Here is a 22,868-nt window from a genome sequence, read left to right as displayed (position 1 = left end):
CGGTTGACTAGAAGTAGAGATGGATGTCTTTTTTCTCACTGTGCACACTGGTGCTCGTTATGTTTCAGGGAGAAATGCTGGTGGAAAAATAATTATGACCTAGAAAAATTTTGCATACTATCTACAGGCCGAATAGGTACAAGACAAAACAAAACAAGCAAAAATCTAAATGACTACAGTATTTATTAAACAAAATGCATTGTATATGGTATTTGTATATCAAAACCAGAGTTGAAATTAGACTAGATTAAAACATTTTAATGAGGTAATTAAAAATAAACCCATTAAAAAAATAAACCCATACATAAAAATATCTGGGAGGATATACACCATTGGTAGAAGATGTTTAAGTCGTTCTTTTACTGTATACTCCAGATGCTCTGTACTGTGTGAAATTTTTGGAATAAGCACATGTTTATTTATAATTTTGAAATGTAAAAATTGAAATATCAACCCAGTTAAAGATAATTCTATCCACTTATTTGACAAATATACCACGGGGTAGACACTGTGAAGGAAGCATAGCTTAAAGATAGAGTCGTGAGTTAGAGATCCGAATTTCTACTTATGCTAATAGCAAGAGAGCAAGCTTTGTTAACCTTTGCAGACAATTAAAAAATTATGTCAATCTGCAAGGCTGCTTTTTAACATATATATTAAATATCTACTTAAACATGTTAGATCTGTGGGGCACCTGGCTGGCTTAATCGGTGGAGCATGTGACTCTCGATCTCGGGGTTGTGGGTTCGAGCCTCACATTGGGTGTACAGATTACTTAAAAATAACATCTTAAATATGTTAACTATATTTTTAAGTGCATGTTTTAAAAAGGATACATTAAAAAAGCCCTTCAGAAGTATTCACTATCAGATTCTTTTTAAACTTCTGAACAAAGGCTGAAGTAGGTACAAAGGAGTTCAGCAAAGATTTCTGAGGGTGTAACACATCTTATAATACTTGGTTAGCAATTTAAAAATATTTGTTTGCTAATGAGAATTTAATAAAATAAACCCAATAAATAGCCGATTTTCAAACATGACCTAACATTGGACAGTTAACTTTTAAAAGTACTAATTTCTTTGGAAGGTGCAGGAAAAAAAAAAAAGCTTATTTGCTTTGATAATGTGGTCATTTTATCTTTCTATTCAGGCTATGAATAAACCAAAGGAGAAAAGAATCTATATTAATGAGATAACACAGTATTTGAGATGGAAAGAATGAAGTTGAATTGGTCAAGATTGTTTACTTACTTTTTCATTTTGCCAATCTACAAGTCATCTTTGTATTAATAATTCTTTGTTAATAAACTGCTTTCTTTCTCATTACAAAAATGATACATGTTCATTCTAGAAAATTTTAAAATAGAAAAATGTGGAGGAAAAAATAAAAATACCCACAGTTTCATGACAGAGTGAAAACTGTTGTTGGCATTTGGGGTTATTTTCTTTCCTTCTTTTTTCCTGTGAAACTAAAATGACATACAATCAATGGATGTTGAGGGAAATCTCACCTGTTTCCCTGGAGTTGGCAAGGAGGACCCAAAGCTCAGGACAAAGAGCATCAAGTACTCCATGATTGAGACAGATCTTCAAGCAGCTGGAGTCTAACTACTCACCCAGAGTTTATTATGAAGTGGTCAAACGTCTCTGGTGTCTATAAGCAAAAGGCTGATGGGGGGTGAGAGGAGATGCATCAGAGCCTAGAACGGTCTGCCCCATACGGAGGACTCTACTACTCCTCCCTCCAAAACTAACGGGACTATTGGCATTTCTCCTCTGGGGAAATGCTGCTTACACCCTATCCTTGTAGACGCACTCTATACTCTTCTGAGTAGGGAAAAGGAGAATAAAGAGGTGAGATAGGATTGAGAGATAAGTGGTCCCACCGTTCAGCAAGAAAAACATGGAAAGTCTCCTTTGGGACAAAAGGACAGCTTGAAAGGCAGTTTAGCTTGATTCAACTTGCCTCTACAGTACCTGAGAGGGTTTTCTAAGGGTCGGGTGGTTCCTAGGGGCCAGACACCATGGACCATACCTCCAGGCCAGGAGCTAGAGAGTGTTTCCTGTCTATGGATCCCCCACATTAAGGTGTCATGCTGTGAGGAGGTTCACTTGGCCATCAGAGCATATACAAGTGACCCTGCCGCATGGGAGCTCTATATCAACGGGCGTGAACCTGAGAAGCCAGTAGAGAAACCTCCAGAGAATCACACTGGTGGCCCACTTGAGGAAAGACGTGTTCCACTTCTTTTATCCATCTTCTCAGTTCCCCATCCTAAAAAAGTTTGATCTAGGAAAAGGGAGAAGACAGAGCAAAAGTGATCCCTTCCCTCTTCATAGCCTTTGGGAGGGAAGCCAGGTTTGAGACTGGGAAAGGGAGCAGGTGGGAATTAAAATAGATATGACTGAAATCTCCAAGTATACTGAATTTTACTGAATTTTTAATAATTGGAAATGAACAGAAAGCTTGGGGAACCTTCTAGACATCCATAAGGGTTAGGAAGGGAGATTTGGTCTAGTACATTATGAGATAGCTTCTTTTTTCCTTTACACTTGAAATTTTCTTAAACTATATTAACTTTTTGTAATCAGAAAATAATGATAGTTAGCCATGTTTATATTCCTGAGTTCAGACTATTCAATAAATGAATTACAAAACAGCATTTTTTTCTGAATTAAAAAAATAATCGTACAAAAATCTTCAACAAAATATTAACAAACTGAATTCAACAGCACATCAAAAGGATCATACATCATGATCAAGTGGGATTTAGTCCAGGGATGCAAAGATGGTTTGACATCTGCAAATCAATCAACATGATACACCACATTTTAAAAAATCAAGGGAAAAATTATACGATCTTCTCAATAGATGCTGAGAAAGCATTGACAAAATTCAACATCCATTTATGATAAAAACTCTCAACAATATGGGTATGGAAAGAAAGCACCTCAACTTAATAAAGGCTATATATGACAAACCCACAGCTAACATCATACCCAATGGTGAAAAGGTGAAAGCTTTTCCTCTACCATCAAGAGTGAGAGGAGGATGTCCACTCTCACCTCTTTTATTCAACATAGTATTACAAGTCCTAGCCAGAGCAATTAGGCAAGAAAAAAAAGTAAAAGGCATATAAATTGGAAAGGAGGAAGTAAAACTGTCACTATTTGCCGATGATACTATATATATATATATATGTATATATATATATATATATATATATATACATATATATATATATAAAACTTTAAAGACTTTACCAAGGGTTGGGGTCCCTGGGTGGTTCAGTCAGTTAAGCCTCTGACTCCTGGTTTTGGCTCAGGTTATGATCTCAGGATCCTGGGATCGAGCCCCATGTTGGGCTCTGCGCTCAGTGGGGAGTCTGCTTCTCTCCCTCTCCTTCTGTCCCTCTCCCTGCTCACTCTCTCTCTCTAAAATAAATAAACAAACCTTAAAAAAAAAGACTCCACCAAAAAAACCTGTTGGAACCAACAAAGGAATTTAGTAAACTAAAAGGATACAAAATCAATATACAGAAATCTGTTATGTTTCTGTGCATTAATAATGAACTATCAGAAAGAGAAATTAATAACCTCATTTACAATTGCATCAAAAGGGTAAAACACCTAGGAATAAATTTAACCAAGGAGGTAAAAGACTCGTACACTAAAAAATATAAGACACTCATGAAAGAAACTGAAGAAGATACAAATAAATAGAAAGATAGTCTGTGCTCATGGATTGGAAGAATTGATATTGTCAAAATGTCCACACTTACCTAAAGGAATCTACAGATTTGGTGCAATCCCTATAAAAATCCCCAATGGTGTTTTTCACAGAACTAGAACAAATAATTCCAAAATTTGTATGGAACCACAAAAAATCTCAAATAGACAAAATGAGAAAGAAGAACAAAGCTGGAGGTATCATGTTCCCTAATTTCAAGCTATACTATGAAACTATAGTAATCAAAACTGTATGGTATTGGCATAAAAACAGCTACAGAGATCAATACAACAGGATAAAGGACCCAGAAATAAACCCACACATATAAGGCTAATTAATACAAATAAAGGAACCAAGAATATATAATGGGGAAAAGACACCCTCTTCAGTAAATAGTGTTGGGAAAACTGGACAGCCACATGCAAAATAATAAACCTAGACCACACATAAACATTAGCTCAAAATGAATTAAAGACTTAAATGTAAGACTTTAAAACATAAAAATCCTAGAAGAAAATGTAGGCAGTAAGCTTCTTGACTTTGGTTTTGGATCTGATTCCAAAGCAAACAAGTGGGACTACATCAAGTTAAAAAGCTTCTGCACAGCAAAGGAAATCATCAACAAAGTGAAAAGGCAGCCTACTGAGTGGAAGAAAATGTCTGCAAATTATATATTTGATATGGGGTTAATATCCAAAATATATAAAGAACTCAAACAACTTAATAGCAAAAAACCCCAATCTGTTTTAAAAATGGGCAGAAGATCTAAGTAGATATTTTCCCAAAGATGATATACAGATGGCCAACAGACACATGGAAAGATGTTTAAAATCGCTACTTATCAGGTAAATGAAAATCAAAACCACAATGATACCACCTCACACCTGTTAGAATGACTATTATCAAAAAGACAAGAAATAACAAGGGTTGGCAAGGATGTGGAGAAAAGAGATCCCTTGTACACTATTGGTGGGAATGTAAATTGGTACAGCCGCTATGGAAAACAGTATGGAGGCTCCTTAAAAAGTTTAAAAAAGAACTACTGTATGATTCAACTCTTTCACTTCTGGATTATTTAAAAAAGAAAATGAAAACAGTAATTCAAAAAGATACATGTACCACTATGTTCATTACAGCATTATCTAGAATAGCGAGATATGGAAACAACCTCGAAAAGTTAAAAATAAACTACCCTATGATTCAGTAATTGTAGTACTGGCAATTTACCTCCCAAAATACAAAAACACTAATTCAAAGGGATATATTTATGGCAGCATTATTTACAATAGCCAAATTATAGAAGCAGCCCAAGTGTCCATTGATAGATGAATGGATAAAGAAGATGTGGTATGTATACACAACGGAATAGTATTCAGCCATAAAAAAGAATGAAATCCTGCCATGTGTAACGACATGGATAGAGCTACAGAGTATAATACTAAGCAAAATAAGTCAGTCAGAAAAGATAAATACCATAGGATCTCATTCATATGTGGAATTTAAGAAACAAAACAAATGAACAAAGGGAAAAAAAGAGAGAGACAAACCAAGAAACAGACTTTTCACTGTTGAGAACAAACTGATGGCTACCAGGAAGGAGTTGTTTGGGGGGATGGGTGAACTAGGCAATGGGAATGAAGGAGTGCACTTGTGATGAGCACCCAGTGATGTATGGAAGAGCTGAAACACTATATTGTACACCTGAAACTATTGTAACACTGTATGTTAACTATACTGGAATTAAAAAAAAAGATATGGAGACAACCTAAGTGTCCATCAATGGATGAATAGAAAAGGAAGATGTGGTATAAGTATACAATGGAATATTACTTAGCCATAAAAAAGAATGAAATCTTGCCATTTGTGACAACATGTACAAAACTTGAGTGTATTATGCTATTGAAATAAGTCAGACAGAGACAGGCAAAGGCCTTATGATTTCACTTAAATGTGGAGTCTAAAAAACAAAACAAACAAAAGTCGGAGAGAACAGATTGGTAGTTACCAGAGAGTAAGGCGGTTGGAGGGTGGTGAAAGGGGGGAAGGGAAGTTAATGGTATAGGGACAAATGGTACCTAGACTTATTGTGGTGATTGTTTTGCAGTGTATACAAAAATTGAATTATTATGTTGTATTCCTGAAACTAATATAATATTACATACAAATTTTACCTCAAAAAATACACATAAAAGAAGGAATATAAAAGAAGGAACACAAAAAAATGAAAATTGCCTTTATTTTTGCCATCCAGAGATAACTACTGTTAATATCCTGATATATATTCATCTAGGCTTTAAAAATTACTCTCAGGGCTCCTGGGTGGCACAATCAATTAAGCATTGGGTTCTTGGTTTCAGCTCAAGTCTTATCTCAGGGTTGTGAGATTGATCCCTGTGTCGGGTTCCACGGTCAGCATGGAGTCTGCTTGAGATTCTGTCTCCTTCTCCCTCTGCCCCTCCCACTCATGCTCTTTCACTCGCTTTCTCTCTAAAATACATAAATAAGTCTTTAAAAAAATTACTCTCTCTCACACACATGCAGACACACAGACACATACATCTAAAAATAAAGGAACTCTAACTGTATTGTGTTAAAATGACATGTTGGGAAAAAGAACACATACTTTATCCTGGGGGCAAGTGTCCTCAAGAAATGATTAACTGACTGAATATCTTCAAACAAGTAGTTCTGAATTATTATTAATAACTAACAGTCAAATAAATAAGTTATCTGATAATCAGGCATTTAAAAACCAATGTAAATCAGCTTTAAATTTGATAACACTAAATCATTCACTATTTCACTCATTTGGCACACACTTACTGAGACTACTGTGTGTCTAGAGGTGTTTTCTGGACAGAGAACTAGAAAGTCTAGTTTATTAAACCGGGAGAACTTGGCAATGCCACCTTTGGCCTCCGGGTGAATTTGATGACCTACTTACCAACTGACAGGTCTGCCAAATGTCCTCTCAACTTAAAAAGTTGAATTTAGAGTGATGTTTTCTCTCCCTTACCCCTTCAACTTCACTGATAAGAAAAACTGAGACATGAAAACACTAGTCAAAGGTCACAGAACTGGTTAATCCAAAACTAGTACTATAATCCAGGCTCTTCTTTTTTACTCATTCATTTTGCTATTTAATCGCTAATCATCAAGTGTTTATTAATTCTCTCCAATGGCAGACCAGGACCAAAGTTGTCATATCTTAACAGAAAAACAATAATAATAAAATAACAGCTGTTAGGCATTAGGCACTATATGAAGTATTTTCACTTAGATTATATCTTGTTTGCTGGTCACATAATCTTAGCAAGCACTTAGAGCAAAAAAGATAATGTTGACAAATTGTAGTATTTTCAAAAAACATTCTGGGGTCAAGGGGTGAGATGAACAGGCAGAGCACAGAGTTAATTTTTAAGACAGTGAAAATAGTCTGTATGATATTATAATGTTAGATATATGTCATTATACATTTGTCCAAATTCATACAATGTGAAACACCAAGAGTGAACCCTAAGGTAAACTATATACTTTGTGTGATTATAATGTATTAATGAAGATTCATCCTTAGTGAAAAATGTAGCATTCTGGAGATGATGGGGGAAGCTGTTCATGTGTGGGAACAAAGGGCATATGGGAAATCATGGTACTTCCCTCTCAATTTTGTTGTAAACCTAAAACTGCTCTAAAAAATAAAGTCTTTAAAAAAACCCCACATTCTAAGGAGATATCTATACTCCCATATTCATTGAAGCACTATTCACAATAGCCAGGACATGGAAACAACCTAAGTGTCCATCGATGGATGAATGGAGAAAGAAAATGTGGTATATACAACACCTGAAACTAATATTTCAGTGTATGTTAACTAACTGGAAGTTAAATAAAAACTTGGGGAAAAAAAAAGAAAAAGAAAAGAAAATGTGCCATATACATACAATGGGATGTTATCCAGTCTTGAAAAAGAGGGAAATTCTTTAATTTACTACAACATGGATGAAACTGGAGGACATTGTGCTAAGTAAAATAAGTCACAGAAGGACAAATACTGCATGATTCCACTTATATGAGGCATCTAAAATCGTCAAACCATAGAAGCAGAGAGTAGAATGGTGGTTTCCAGGGGCTGAGATGAGGGGAAAATGAGGAGCTGTGCTTCAGTGGGCATACAGTTTCAGTTATGCAAGATGAACAGGTTCTAGAGATCTGCTCTACAACATGATGCCTACAGTTAACAATACTGCATTGTGCACTTCAAATTTTATCAGGAGGGTAGATTTCACATTGAGTATTCTTGCCATACAAAAACAAAACCAAAATAAAGGGACATGAGAAAATCTTTTGAGCTTTTTATTACATTTTGAAAACTTTAATCTCAGTACACTTAAGATACGTGTATTATATTAGTGTTATATTACTTTCAGGTGTACAATACAGTAACTCCTTAATTCTATATGTTATTCAGTGCTCATCATGATAAGTGTACTCTTTAGTTCCCATCCCCGATTTCACCCATTCCTCCACTCCCTCCCCTCTGTAACCAACAGTTTGTTCTCTAAGAGTATTTTCTTTGGTTTGTCTCTTTCTTTTTTCCCCTTTGTTCATTTGTTTTGTCTCTTACATTCCACATATGAGTGAGATCATATGGTATTTCAATTTCTCTGACTCACTTATTTTGCTTAGTATTATACACTCTGGCTCCAGCCATGTCATTACACATGGCAAGGTGTCATTCTTTTTTACGGCTGAATACTATTCCATTGTGTATATATACCACATCTCTCTATCCATTCATCTATCGATGCACACTTCGGCTGCTTCCATAGTTTGGCTACTGTAAATAATGCTAGAAATAAACATAGAGGTACAGGTAGCCACTTGAATCAGTGTTTTCATATTTTGGGGGTAAACACCCAGTACAGCCATTACTAGATCATAGGGTAGTTCTATTTTAAAATTTTAGAGGAACTCCATACTGTCTTCCACAGTGGCTGCACCACTTTGCATTCCCACCAACAGGGCACGAGGGTTCCTGTTTCTCCTCGTCCCCTCCAGCACTTGTTGTTTCTTGTGTGTTTGATTTGAGCCATTCTGACAGGTGTGATGAGAGACTGACTGATGAGAGAGTGTCTGGTTCATTGTAGTTTTGATTTGCATTTCCCTGATGATGAGTGATGTTGAGCATCTTTCTGTGTGTCGGTTGGCCACCTGGATGTCCTTGGAGAAATGCCTGTTCTCTTCATGTTTTCTGCTCATTTTTAAATTGGATTATTTGTTTTTTGGGTATTGAGTTGTATCAGTTCTTTATATATTTTGGACACTAACCCTTTATCTGATAAGTCATTTGCAAATATCTTCTTCCATTTGGTAGCTTGCTTTTTAGTTTTGTTGGTTGTTTCCTTCACTGTGCAAAACCTTTTTATTTTGATGTAGTCCTTCAAGATAATTTCTTTACCAAAAACTGAGTTGGCTAGTTATTACTTAGATAAATTTCTCTGCTCTTAATCTATTACCTAGAGAGAAGTTTATATGTAAACGCAAAACAGAATGGAATGATTTGGGCAGCCGGTAAAAGTTTCCTTTAGGGTCTTTCCTAAAAGATTACCAGTAATCTCCCAGTATCTATTACCCACTTCTTAGTCAATAACTCTGCCTCCACCCCAGGTTGGAATTGGGCCCATGATATAAGGTAAAAATGACCAGGTGTGGCCATGTGACTAGGTGAATGTCCACGAGATTGGAGTAGAAACAATATGTACAATTCCTAGGTCATGGCCCTAGAAGGAAGAGGCATAATCTCCTTCTTACCCTCCTTTCCTTCTGGCTGAAACTCAGGTGTAGGAGCCAGACTGGATGGGGTAACCACTGCAGACCAGGAGAAGGGAGCTGCAAATTGAGAGGAGCAAAATCAGATAGAGTGACCCTAGGTCCCCAACATCACGGAACTGTCATTTCACTCCTAGACTACTTATTCATAGACTAACACATTAGCCAGATATGAACTTCTATTTTATTTAAGCCACTGTGGTTTTGAGTAGCTTAGTGGTTCTCAAGTTCAGCATACATAGAATCATCTAGAGGGCTTGCTGAAACACAAACTGATGAGAAAGTGTCTGGCTCAGTAGTTTGGGAGGGGCCTGCACCTAGCATTTCTAACAAATTCCCAGGTATGCTGACACTTTTGGTCTAGGCATCAAACTTGTAGAAGCACTGTTTAGGTAGGTACCACACTTTCCACTACCCACCACCCTAGCCCCCATAAACATGCCTCGGGGGCCCCTGGAGTCTAAGGATATTCTCAACTTCCTTCACCCATTTCAGGTCACACTCAGAATCCTAAATTAAAACGTTGATCGGTTTTAATTTCTCTATAGCTATCACTGCTGAATCTAAAGAGATTTGGAACATACCAGAAATCACACAAAGAGCTAAAAAATACAGCATATCCAATGGCGTCTAATAGAATCTGTTGGACCTCAAAATCCAGATTTCAGAATCTTAATATTTTAAAACTTCTCTTTGTGATAAGCCATCATTTTCAAGAATTACAACTGGAACTTTAAAAACACATTTTTAAAATTGCATATTTTCTTGTCTGTCAAATTAAGTAAGGCTCTGTTTTTCAGTCGTTCATCTTCCTCCACCAAGCACACCTTGAACAGGATCAGAAGCTGCAGAGAGGGTAACGCATAGGAAGCAACAGCCAAATGAAAACGATTTGAAGTCAGTGATTGAAAATGAAAGACGGAAACCCCCACGGGAGGATCTTAAAGTTGTGAGTGGCAGCAGTGCTCAGCAGACAATACAGGCAGTGATAAGCCGAATGCTTGGGAACCAGAAAGTATCAAAGACGCTAGGAGAGAATATTTAGGTGTGTAGCCCACATGTAACTCAAACTTCCCTAAGCCACGCTGGCCTTTAGAAGCATCTGATGAGATGTCTCTGAGCTTTTGTCCCTGGCAACATCCCAGGTGACTTGTGAGCTCGCCTCAGCTGTCACTGGTGTCCCCCCACTGCCACCACAGATGCCATTCTCGTGCTGCTGCCATTATAGCATCTGACTCTGCCAACCCCACGCTGCTGCTACTCCCTAGGGGTCAGGGGTCACCTCATTTTAATTAGATACCCCTATGCGTAGCCTGATGCCCTTCATCTCTGAACCTCCCTCTTTAAGGAACTCAGGATCAGAACCTTCAAGTCAGGTCAGAGACTAAGTCAGGACTAGGCATCAGCAATGCACAGACTCCGGCATATAGGAAGCAGTAGGTCATTAATAAATGTGCATTTTCCACTCTCTTGCCTACCATGGAGAATTCACTGGTGCCCCGCATCCAATATCTTTCAGCACTCCCCTACTGCTTGTGGAATAAACTGCTCACCTTGGAAGGTGAGGCAGCCCGGAGAGTCTTTTCTCAACCTTCCTCGACCCCTAGGCTAGCTTAGTGCCCCCAGAGAATGATCTCATGTCACTATAAGCCTTTCCTTCATAGCTTCTATCAGATGTACAATTGGGGATAATAATAGTAGCACCTAGCTCACAGGTGTTTTGGTTTTGTTTCAGTTTTTTCTTGGTGATGGTTAAATAGGCCAATACAGGAAAAGTGCCTGAAATCATGTCTGACACATAGGAAGCCCTCAATAAATATTAGCTATGATTATTATATACATTTACTTGTGTGGTCATTGAAATCTGTCTCCTCCACTAGATAGTAAGTTACAGGAAGGCAGAGATTGTGTCCATTTTTCACTTTTTATTGTATCTCAGCTGCCTACTCGGTGCCAAGGACATAACCAACCGTCCATATGTGTTGAAGGAATTCATGAATCACTCAGAGACTCTCTTGAGCCAATTGCATAAGTCCCTTCAAATTCTTTCCTTACCCCCTCTCCTGGGTGGCTCCTGGTCTCCATGCAAATAGAACTTGTCTCTTATTTTGTTAGCTAAGTGTTCTCTAGTTAGCGTATAAATTAAATTCCTTCATATGCACTCATACACACACACATACACACACACACACACCCGCACACGCCACAGAGGCTCCCAAAGGATTTACATAAAATGTTTTTGTATATTTGTTTCTTCATTTGTTTGTTTGTTTTAGCAGCTTTACCGAGAAATAATTGATATACAAAAAGCTGCACATACTTAATGGAGAAATCCGGTGAGTCTGGACATATGCAATCACCTATGAAACCCTCACCACAACTGAGGTCATAGACATATCTACCACCCCAAACGTTTCTTATGTCCAAAGAAGACATCCAGGTGGCCAACAGACACACGGAAAGATGCTCAACATCACTCATCATCAGGGAAAAGCAAATCAAAACTACAATGAGGTATCACCTCACACCTGTCAGAATGGCTCAAATCAAACACACAAGAAACAACAAGTGCTGGAGGGGACGAGGAGAAACAGGAACCCTCGTGCCCTGTTGGTGGGAATGCAAAGTGGTGCAGCCACTGTGGAAGACAGTATGGAGTTCCTCTAAAATTTTAAAATAGAACTACCCTATGATCTAGTAATGGCTGTACTGGGTGTTTACCCCCAAAATATGAAAACACTGATTCAAGTGGCTACCTGTACCTCTATGTTTATTTCTAGCATTATTTACAGTAGCCAAACTATGGAAGCAGCCGAAGTGTGCATCGATAGATGAATGGATAGAGAGATGTGGTATATATACACAATGGAATAGTATTCAGCCATAAAAAAGAATGACACCTTGCCATGTGTAATGGCATGGCTGGAGCCAGAGTGTATAATACTAAGCAAAATAAGTGAGTCAGAGAAATTGAAATACCATATGATCTCACTCATATGTGGAATGTAAGAGACAAAACAAATGAACAAAGGGGGAAAAGGAGAGAAAGAAAGAGAGAGAGACAAACCAAGAAACAGACTCTTCACTATTGAGAACAAACTGTTGGTTACCAGAGGGGAGGGGAGGTGGGGGGGATGGATCACATAGTTAATGGGGATTAAAGAGTGCACTTATCATATCATGATGAAAAAAAATAAAATGATTAAAAATAAGATTAAAGGCACACACACATACACACACACAAAGAAAAAAAAAGAAATGACCTTGAACTTGAGAGTTAAGAAAACTCAGATTTGAATCCAGATTCTTCTTAGTAGCTCTGTTTGCTTGGGTTTCTTCATGTATGAAACTATGAAAACAGGGGGCACGTGGGTGGTGCAGTTGGTTAAGCTGCCGACTCTTGGTTTGGGCTCATATCGAGATTTCAGTGTGTGCTTGGAGTTCCATGCTCCATGCTCCAGGGCTCCAGGCTCAGTGCTCCAGGCTCCGTGCTTCGGGCTCCTGCTCTGGCCCAGCTCCGTGCTCAGCAGGGAGTCTGCTTAAGACTTCTCTCCCTCCCCTCTGACCCTCTGCTCCACCCTCAGTCTCTGTCTCTCTCAAATAAAAAAATAAATCTTTAAAAAAAAAACAAAATCAAACCTGTGGAAACAGGTCAGAGTGAAGGTTGGAAATAGTGCATGTAAAGCTCCTAAATGGTGACTGGAGGTTAATAGGTGCTCAACAATTCGTAAGTATTGTTATTATTGTTATATCTGTTTTCAACTTGAAGCTCCATGAACTAATCCATGCAATTAATTAAAATGCTTACGATAGCTTTGTATCCTCTACAAACAGACCATAAATAAGGCCACATGGTTTTAAGTATGCAAAAGTAGAGTGTCACATTGAGCTTTCTATTTATTCATTAATAAGGGTGTCTCTACCTAGTTAAGTGGATTTTTATGAAAAGGCCAAAAAAAGCCTTATCTCCGTTTGAGTATGCCTGGGGATCCCCACAGTTACTCAGGGATTTAATAGAGAATAGACATAAGGGCTAACATGCCTCTTGGAGGGGACAAAGCCCTGCCTCCTACAAGTTGTCAGTGACTTCGTCTTCGGCACCTAGGACAGTCCTGGCGTATCTATGACCTGCAACCTCAGAAGTTAGGGTCTGATCTTGTCTCTCGAAACCCCCCCCCCCCAGCTCTTTGTCCAGGGCTACGCTGCAGGGCACCCCTTGGTCTGCCTTGAGTGGTCCTATGGCTGGCCACAGATGTCTCCCCACTGCACCGTGCACCCTTGGCATCTTGGAAAGGCCTTCTTACTCTTTGATGTGTGTGCCATCCGGTCAGGGCCTTGTATATGGCATGAGTTCAATAGTGTTCACTAAACAAATGAGGGTTTCAGCAGAACCTGCATGTAGGGGGCAACACAAAAAGCACATTTAAAGCAACACATCAAGAAAACATCATTTAATGTTTATAACAGAGAAGGTGGTATGTTCTCTATAATTTAGTTAATGGCATACAGCTACCTTACATAACAATTCTTACTAAATGAAAATGTCTTCATGTATTACCTGACTTTTCAGGGAGTATGTTTTTCTTCCTTATTGTGTTTTTTGTTTTTGTTTATTTATTTATTATTTATTTGATTTTAAAGATTTTACGTATTTATTTGTCAGAGAGGGAGAGCGAGCGAGAGAGAGATAGGGCACAAACAGGGGAAGCGGCCGCAGAGGGAGAAGCAGACTCCCTACTGAGCAAGGAGCCCAATGAGGGACTCGATCCCAGGACCCTGAGATCAGAACCTGAGCAGAAGGCAGATGCTAAGCTGACTGAGCCACCCAGGTGTCCCTGTTTTTGTTTTTTTAGTAACCCTGGCACATAGATGGTTTTTTAAAAAGAAAATTGACAAAATAACTTGGCACTGAAGTTTCTCAGTTTATAGAAGAGTTTCAGTATGTAATTAGGCTCAGTTTGTCAGTGATGTGTATAATGTAATATGATGGAGCTTAGACATTGAGTAGTGACATGATTTTATAAATTCTCCTAGACAAGCACCTCTTCTTGTCCTATTCTTTGCTGAACACTAGTCCTCAAATCCTCGGATTCTTCCCCATCCATGTGGATGTTTCTAGGATTCTGTCCCCAGGTTCATGCAGGGGTGGGAGGAGGGGCAGGGACACTTGGCCTCTCTCATTCCTTAAGTCATATCCTTCATATCCATTCTAGTCCACCTGGCGAGAGGTGGTTTGGAACAATGTGTGGTTAGGAGAGCTGAGAGGGAGAAAAAGAGCAACAGCTACTTGCTAAGAAGCAGGGTGGGGTTGGGAGGGTGGGTGGTAATGACTGAACGAGGGAGGAAGGGAACTTGCGTAGGTGGAATGGCTATTCTGTGCCAGGGGTCATCACACACATTACCGTGGTGAGTTCCACATGTGCATTTCAAGCGCCAGTGAAGCTGGATCAAACATTTTGGAAGTGAGTATACGTTGTCCATTTCAGCTTTGCCAAATAAGGGCCTTAAAAGAATCACTGCTGTCTCTCATCACCACGGTGTGTGAAGGAAGGATGCTTTGACACCAGAAAAGTCAGAAGTGTATTATTTTAGAATAAAGGATAACTTTTTAAGTTGAATATATTTAGCATTATGAAAAAAATTATTACATTATCTTTTTTCCCCTCTCATTTTGCCATTTTGTTGTAGACCGTTACCGTACAATATTTCATTTATTTGCAAGATATCCTAGGAAGTAGGGAACATCCCTTACTCTTAGCAGGGTAAATACCCCTTCTATGCAATCACATGCAACAAGAGCAAAATTTAAACAGCATAACTCAGATGTATGACAAATGCTAAATGCCCTGTTTTCTATAACTGATCTCATCCTGTGCTCATTATTCCCAGTGACGGAGGGAAACACATGATCTTGCCAAGCAAAAGTGGTTTTTTGGTGGTTTTTAGATTTAAATTGCCTATTTGAGTAACTCCTCAGTCCTTTGGGATTCTCTCCCAGATTTTTCTTACTCTTTTCTCCTTTTCAAGATAGTATCTGGGTCCTGGGAGTGGTTACATGTCCTCTTGGTCTAGTGGCCTCTCATTAAGGTGACTCTCGGCTGTGGCCTCTGTCCTCAGTGTATCTGCATTGCTGTGGCTTGGATTCCTGGCCCCTGAGCTCCCGCATTGCTGAGACACAGCTGTTCTTGCTCCATCCTTTGGGCATCACGCTGGCTCCTGCTAATGGTGACTGAGGACCTTATTTTTGCATCTTGTTATGACGTCTCAGTACTTGGGTCTCCCTGCTCCAACTCCAGGCTTTATTGGGGTCACTGGTTCTGTCAGTCCTTCCATATCTCTAACCCTCCTGGGAGTCCTGGGAACGCTCTTCTGCTTTCTGCATAGTCAACACAATTGTCCAGGATCTTGTGAGGCTGCCCTCAACCCTATTGCTCTTCCTGTGCACACACACCACATTGCATGCCCTGCCAAATGCAAGACTCTTCTGCGAGATTTATAGTCTCGAGAACACGCTTTAAAATTTTTATGTATTATTATTATTTTACCAAAAGCTACACTAAGAAATACATTTTATGTCTAGGTACAGTGCACATATAGTGCACATATATGCCAAAGAAATAAAGATTTCCCCAAATTATATTGAGCCTCACTACTTGTGGATTCATTCTGATATCTTCTAATCTGGTCTACTCTAAGTCATTTAAAAACGCGTTGATCCAATCCATTAGACTAATGTCTTTATGCACCAGTGGGTCACTTTCCTAGGCTATGCCCCAGGAAATGAAGCACTAGCTCCCAAATCATCAGATTCTTCCCCACTTCATATGGGTGTTTTGAAGTTTCTATTCCCAAATTCATCCCAGGGTGGGAGAATGAGATAAAGACGTTTGATATTCTCTCTTATCTCTTAAGTCATGTCCTTTACCCTTTCTAGTCTAGGGTTTATTTTAAGACCAGTCCTGTCTATTTGGTTCTTATTATGTAAAATTAGTTAAGAAAAAACCCTTTAATTTTGATAAGCCTCTTTTTCAAGAATATTGTCTCCTTATCTCACCATGACTTCAAAAAAGAGTTTTAAAAAAACAAATATTTTTCATCTCATGGTCTCTGTGAGTCAGGAATTTGGAGGCGTGTTCGCTGGGTGGTTCTGGCTCAGGGTCTCTTATGAGGCTGCAGACAAGACGTCATCTGAAAGCTCGACCAGGGCTGAAGAATCTGCTTCCAAGATTGCTTACTCACCTGGCTGTTGGCAGGAGAGCTCAATTCCTCACCATGTGAACTTTTTCGTAGGGCTGATTAAAGATCTGCAGGATGTGACAGCTGGCTTTCCCTATAGGGGGTGATCCAAAAGCAAGAAGGAAGCCACATTGCCTTTTATGACTTAGTCTCAGAGGTCGCACACACCATCACTTCTGTCTTATTCTATATCCATTTGAGGCAAACACTAAGTCCAACCAAAATGTAAAGGGAGGGGAATTAGGTCTCACTTTTCAAAGGGAGAAGAATAAAGAATTCATGCACATGTTTTAAACCTCCACAATAACTTGTATATCTTTTCAGATCACTATTAGTACAAGGCAGTATATGCTATGTGCTACCTGAGTGATGTAAATAGTGAATTTTATGGGAGAACCCAGACTGAATGAATAACCATTGTTTCCTTGTGCAATCAGGGAAGGCTGCACAGAGAAGATGAGTCTTGAATTGAGTGGTGAAGAATAAGGTCAGAAAACCAGAGAGAATCAGGCAGGGATTGCAATTGGTATAAACAGAATGAGTAAAGTTGTGTTGGAAGGTTCAGGAGTCTTCAGATTGCTCCATATTACTCATTCTGGTTTCCTATCCTCCACAGTGGACCCTTAATAGCAGTCCACACTCCTGATCTCCAACACTCTTTAACAAAGCTTGACTGCCTTGCATCTTGTCACTTCCGGGTCTGCTTTCTGAAGAGCAAGAGGCAGTTATATAGGTGAATCCGGGCTTAAACATTAATGTAGTCACTTCACCCACATAACAAAAACACACTTTTAAAATTTGTGTATAATTTAACAGTCTTTGAAATAGGGATACAGTTGTGAAACCATCATGACAATCAAGCTAACGAACATATCCATGACCCTCAAAAGTTTCCCTGTAAACCTTTTAATCCCACCTCCCATCCCTTACCTGCATTCTCAGGCAACCACAGATCTGTTACTACAGATCAGTGTGTATTTTCTAGGATTTTAATAATTGGAATCATACAATTTTACTTTTTTTCAGTTTGGTTCCTTTCACTCAGTAGAGTGGAATCATCTGTGTTGTTGAGGGTATCAATAGTTCATTCCCTTTTACTAACGAGTAGAACCCCGTTGTAAGGACAGACCACAATTTGTTTACCCATTCATCTGTTGATAGTGGTTTGGGTTGTTTGCAGTTTTTGCCTATTATAATAAGACTTTTATGAACCTTCGAATATAAAACTTTATCTGAACACATGCTTTCATACGAAATGATTTGATCATATGGCAGATGAGTGCTAACTACTTAAGAAACTGATATACTGTTTTCCAAAGTGGTTGTATGATTTTGGGTTATTACCAGCAGTGTTAGAGAGTTCTAGTTCTTCCACATCATCAACACTTGGTATAGTCAGTCTTTTAAATTATAGCCATTTTGGTGAGTGTGTAGTGGCTTCTTATTGTGGATTTTATTTGCATTTCCCTAATGACTAATGTCGTTGAGTAGTTTTATTTTTTAATGAAACCATATATCTTTCTTGGTGAAGTGTCTGTTTTTATTCATTTTGCTCTTTTAAAATGTGCTGTTTGTTTCTTATTATTGAATTTTGAAGGTTATATATTCTGGATATAAGGCCTTTCTCAGAAATGTGATTTGTAAATATTTTATGCCCATTTGGAGCTCTTTTTATTCCCTTAAGAGTATCTTAGGAAGAACAGAAGTTCTTAATTTTAATAAAATATAATTGATTAGTTTTCTTCTTTTATGGATCATGCATTTTGTGTTATAGCTAAGAAATTTTGCCTGCTCTAAGGTCATAAAGATTTCCACCTATGTTTATTCTAGAAATTTAGAAGTCACTATTTAGAAGTCACAGTCTTTGCACCTTGATTGAAAATTAATCTAATATATATGTGTAGGTTTATTTTGGGACTCTCTATTTTGTTCTATTAACCTGTTTGTCTCTCGTGCCCAATATCACACTTTCTTGGATATTGTAGTTCTGTAATAAGTCTTGAACTCAGGTAGGAAAGTCTTCTAACTTTGTTCTTTTTCATATTGTTTTGTGCCAAACTGTCAGGTGTTGGGGTGGTCAAATAGGACGACAAGCAAAACTGAAAGTAACAATCAAGTCTTTATTCACTTACTGTGATAGTGTAGGCAAGAGGCCAAAATGGAAAGTGCTGGTTCCTTGGGACTCCTGGGTGGCTCAGTCAGTTAAGCATCTACCTTTGGTTCAGGTCATGATCCCAGGGTCCTGGGATTGTGTCCCACATTGGGCTCAGCAGGGAGCCTGCTTCTCCCCTTGCCTGCCACTCCCCCTGCTTGTGCTGTCTCTCTGACAAATAAATAAAATCTTAAAAAAAAAAAAAAAAAAAAAGGAAAGTGCTGGTTCCTGTTCCATTTTTCCACATGGAATAACACTGGGTGCAAGGGTCAATCAGATGACATGCAGGACAAGTAGGGGAAATTGTCTCTCTGCTGAAGAGCACTGAACAAAGTCTGGTGTATGGTGAGGGAGAAACCACTCAAAGAGGCTTCCAAATGGAGATGTGTGGGCTGGAAATGCAGATATGATTATGAGGATGGCTCCTCTGAGGTGGGGCCTAAGTCCTAAGTCCTTGACTGCAGTTCCCTCCAGGAGACTGCAATTCATTGCCTGTACACCAAGTGTGAGGAGGGCAACTTTCCTTTATGAGACCTGTTGGGAAAAGGCTTTGTAATTGCCTATGGTTGGGCCTTAAAGATGACATGTAGGATTTTGTCCTAGAGCTGGACTCTTCAGTTTTTGGCCACTCTAAGTCCTTTGCATTTGCACTTGAGTTTTAGAATCAGCTTGCCAATTTCTAGAAAAACATCTGTTGAGATTTTCATCGGGATTTCATTGAATCTGTGCATCCATTTTGGGAGAAATGGCATCTTAATATCTAGATGCGGAACCTTCTGATCTATGAACATGGTATATCTCTGTTTTTATTTAGATCTTTTCAGATTTCTCTTAGCAATGTTTTGTGGTTTTTGATGTACGGGTCTAAAACATCTTTAGTCAGGTTTATCTCTAAGTACTTAATAGTTTTTGGATGGTATTTTAAATGGTGTTTTTAAAACTTCAATTCCATTTTTCTCTCATATATAGTAACACAATAAATTTTTGTATATAGGTCTAGTATCCTAAAGTGTTGCTAAATCAACATATTAGTTCTGGTAGTTTTTCTGTAGACTTCGTAACATTAACCTAAACTAAATGGCATTGGTTTAATGGCAGGCAGCAGACAACAAGAACACAGACACTGCAGGCTGAAAAGCTGGTGATCTTTTTTATACTGCCATAAAACATTTGATAAAATTGTCAGCTCAATACCTTGGAAGGCCAATCACGTGCTCTTTGAATCTGTAACTGTAGGGAAAATGGTTGGAAGGATGATTCTCTGAACAATGAGAGAGTATTGGCTGTTGCCTGCCTCCTTCAGCAAAGTCCTTTGAGAAAGATGAACTCGGGTAGAGGCTAGCCATTTTAAGAGATGAACAGAAATAAAGCTCTGCTAAGATTGGAGTTCTCTGCCTGCAGCCTGCAATACAAATTGACTGAGGGTGGTTATTTAGGGCCTTCTAGTTTTGATAAAGCCAAAAGCTATTATACTCCCGATAGCAGAAGATAAAACTGCAACCCAAAGCCCTTCTCAAGGGCCATTAGCAAAGTGTTGTGTGCCAGATGATGGAAGCCAAGCATGGAAGGCAAGCGGCGAAGATCATATTAAGGGGATTGCCTTTCCAACCAAACCTGCTGTTTTTGCTGGCTGCAAGGGCACTGTAATTAAGTTAATAGATACAGGATAGATGGGACAAACAGAGCCTAGTAAATAAAAATGAAGAGTAATTAGGCATAAGAAATATGACTAGTTGAGATCTTTAGCTGTGGTTATTTGTACAAGTAATTGTAAAAGGAACAAATAATCCAGAAATATATTCAATATTTTTTCAAATGGAGTTGACAAAAAGCTACAAGTCTAGCTTGCCACTGCCTGTTTGCATTTGACCCCAAAAAGCTACAAGTCTAGCTTTTCCAACACCTGTGTGCAAGGTCCCTCACGATTGCAGCAGTGAGAAACTGGGCACAAAAAGATGTGTAGCCCTCAGGAGGGCATACTCGTCAATATACCCTTCAGATGCAATCATGGAGAGTCATGGATAAGAACCTCCCAGAGGGTAAAGCCAGTAACTTCAAACACAACAAGCAGAGGAATTCCTTCTGGAAAGCAGAAATGGGGTCTAACCAAGAATTTACTTGACCATCTGGGCAATCTTTGAAGTTTCCCTTTTGCAACATTTTGCTAGGCTATGGACCGGTGACTACTTTCCCTCATTCTTTTTCCAAATAATTTTTCATATTCCTACCTCACCCAGTGTGTGGAGGAGAGTGTGGGAGAGGGGATCGGATACCTCATCTTTTAGTTAGTAGGTCACTGGGTCATGAGAGTTATAGCCAGACTTGTAAAGGACCATACATCATCTTCAGATCATGGATTTAAGAGCTGGTTGCAAAAACTACTTGAAACTTTGGCTTTTCTCCCCTTGGAATAGGGTGTGTTGTTAGAACATGGGCATATATAAATATCTGGGTGGCCAGAGTGGACTGTGACACAGTTGTCCACCAGTGTACATTCTCACCTTCTTTTATTACTAGAACTAAGTCTTAGCTGGATCCATGGTTGCCCAGCTAGAGAACTTTATCTCCCACCTCCCAGGTAGATGTGGTTATGCCTCTAATCAGGTCAATGGAATGAGTAGTGCTACCTCTGGGACTCACTCCTAGGAGTACTGAGTTGTACACACTTTTCCTTTCTGCTGGGCTAAGATACAGATACAGATGGTTCTGGGATGGAGGTTATGTATGAGGATAGCAGCACTGTCCTACCTTTCCTGGACCACTGACCTCTGGACCAGTAGAGGAGAGAAAAAACCCCGAAACTATCTTGTTTCACAGACCCATAAATACAGAAAACAAACTAATGGTTGTGAGGGGAGGAAAGCAGGGGATGAGCAAAATGGGTGAAGGGGAGTGGGAGGTACAGACTTCTAGGGATGGAATGAATAAGTCACAGGGATAAAATACATAACATGGGGAATATAGTCAATAGTATTGTAATAGGGTTGTGTGCTGACAGATGGTAGCTACACTTGCCGTGAGCTTACCTATAGATTTGTTAAATCACTATGTGGTAGATCTGAAACTAACGTACCATTGTATGTCAACTATGCTTCAATTAAAAAAACAAACTATCTTGTTTCATGTACAGTGTCTTTGGGTCTCTGTTAAAGCAACCTTATCTGTATCCCAACTAAAACCTGGGCCTAGATTTGGAATAGAGTATTAAGTATTCTTGTCTCCGAAGGCCAAGGCGGAGCCATTCTTGAACAAATGGAAAAGAAACTTTTGCTAATCTAAGTCTGGGTTTTGGCCCAATTAAACCAATACTAACTACAGAACACTTAATGTAAGCCAATTCAGTATGAGATATTATGGAAGAAACAACATGGCCCTATCAGCACTTAACTACTTACTTTTAGACTGTATGTAAAAGAGAAATTTCTATTTTGTTTAAACTGCTGCATTTTGGGTCTTTTTCATATCTAAGAGGATGCTTACATACATTGTTAGAATTTGTTGAAAAACCAGTGCATAATCACAAAAATAACAAATCAAAGCACAGTGTGCCCAATGGGGAATATGGACAAAAAAAGACTCTCAGTTTGGAGCTCAGAAGGGATTAGGAGGGTCTGAAGAAAAGGAAGTCCTAGTGGTGAAAATGGCATCACTGAAGGTAGGAATATTTTATTTTCTCCTTAAACAAACCAACCAATCAACCAACCTCAGTGTAACTTTTCTTGCAACTATTCTGGTAAACGAGATAAGGAACCACTGCTTTATGAAAAAAAAAAAAGCTTTGAAATAAATCAAAGTACTTTTCCTTTAAAAGTATTTTTTTGTGATATAAATAACACAGGCATTGGAACACTTGAGAACACTGTAACAATGTAGAATATTTAAAAAAACTGAAAATCACTAGACCATTACCTTGAACAACAAA

The sequence above is a fragment of the Ursus arctos genome, unplaced genomic scaffold (assembly GCF_023065955.2).
Source record: "Ursus arctos isolate Adak ecotype North America unplaced genomic scaffold, UrsArc2.0 scaffold_11, whole genome shotgun sequence".
Lineage (NCBI taxonomy): Eukaryota > Metazoa > Chordata > Mammalia > Carnivora > Ursidae > Ursus > Ursus arctos.
Note: the sequence above shows the minus strand (reverse complement) of the source record.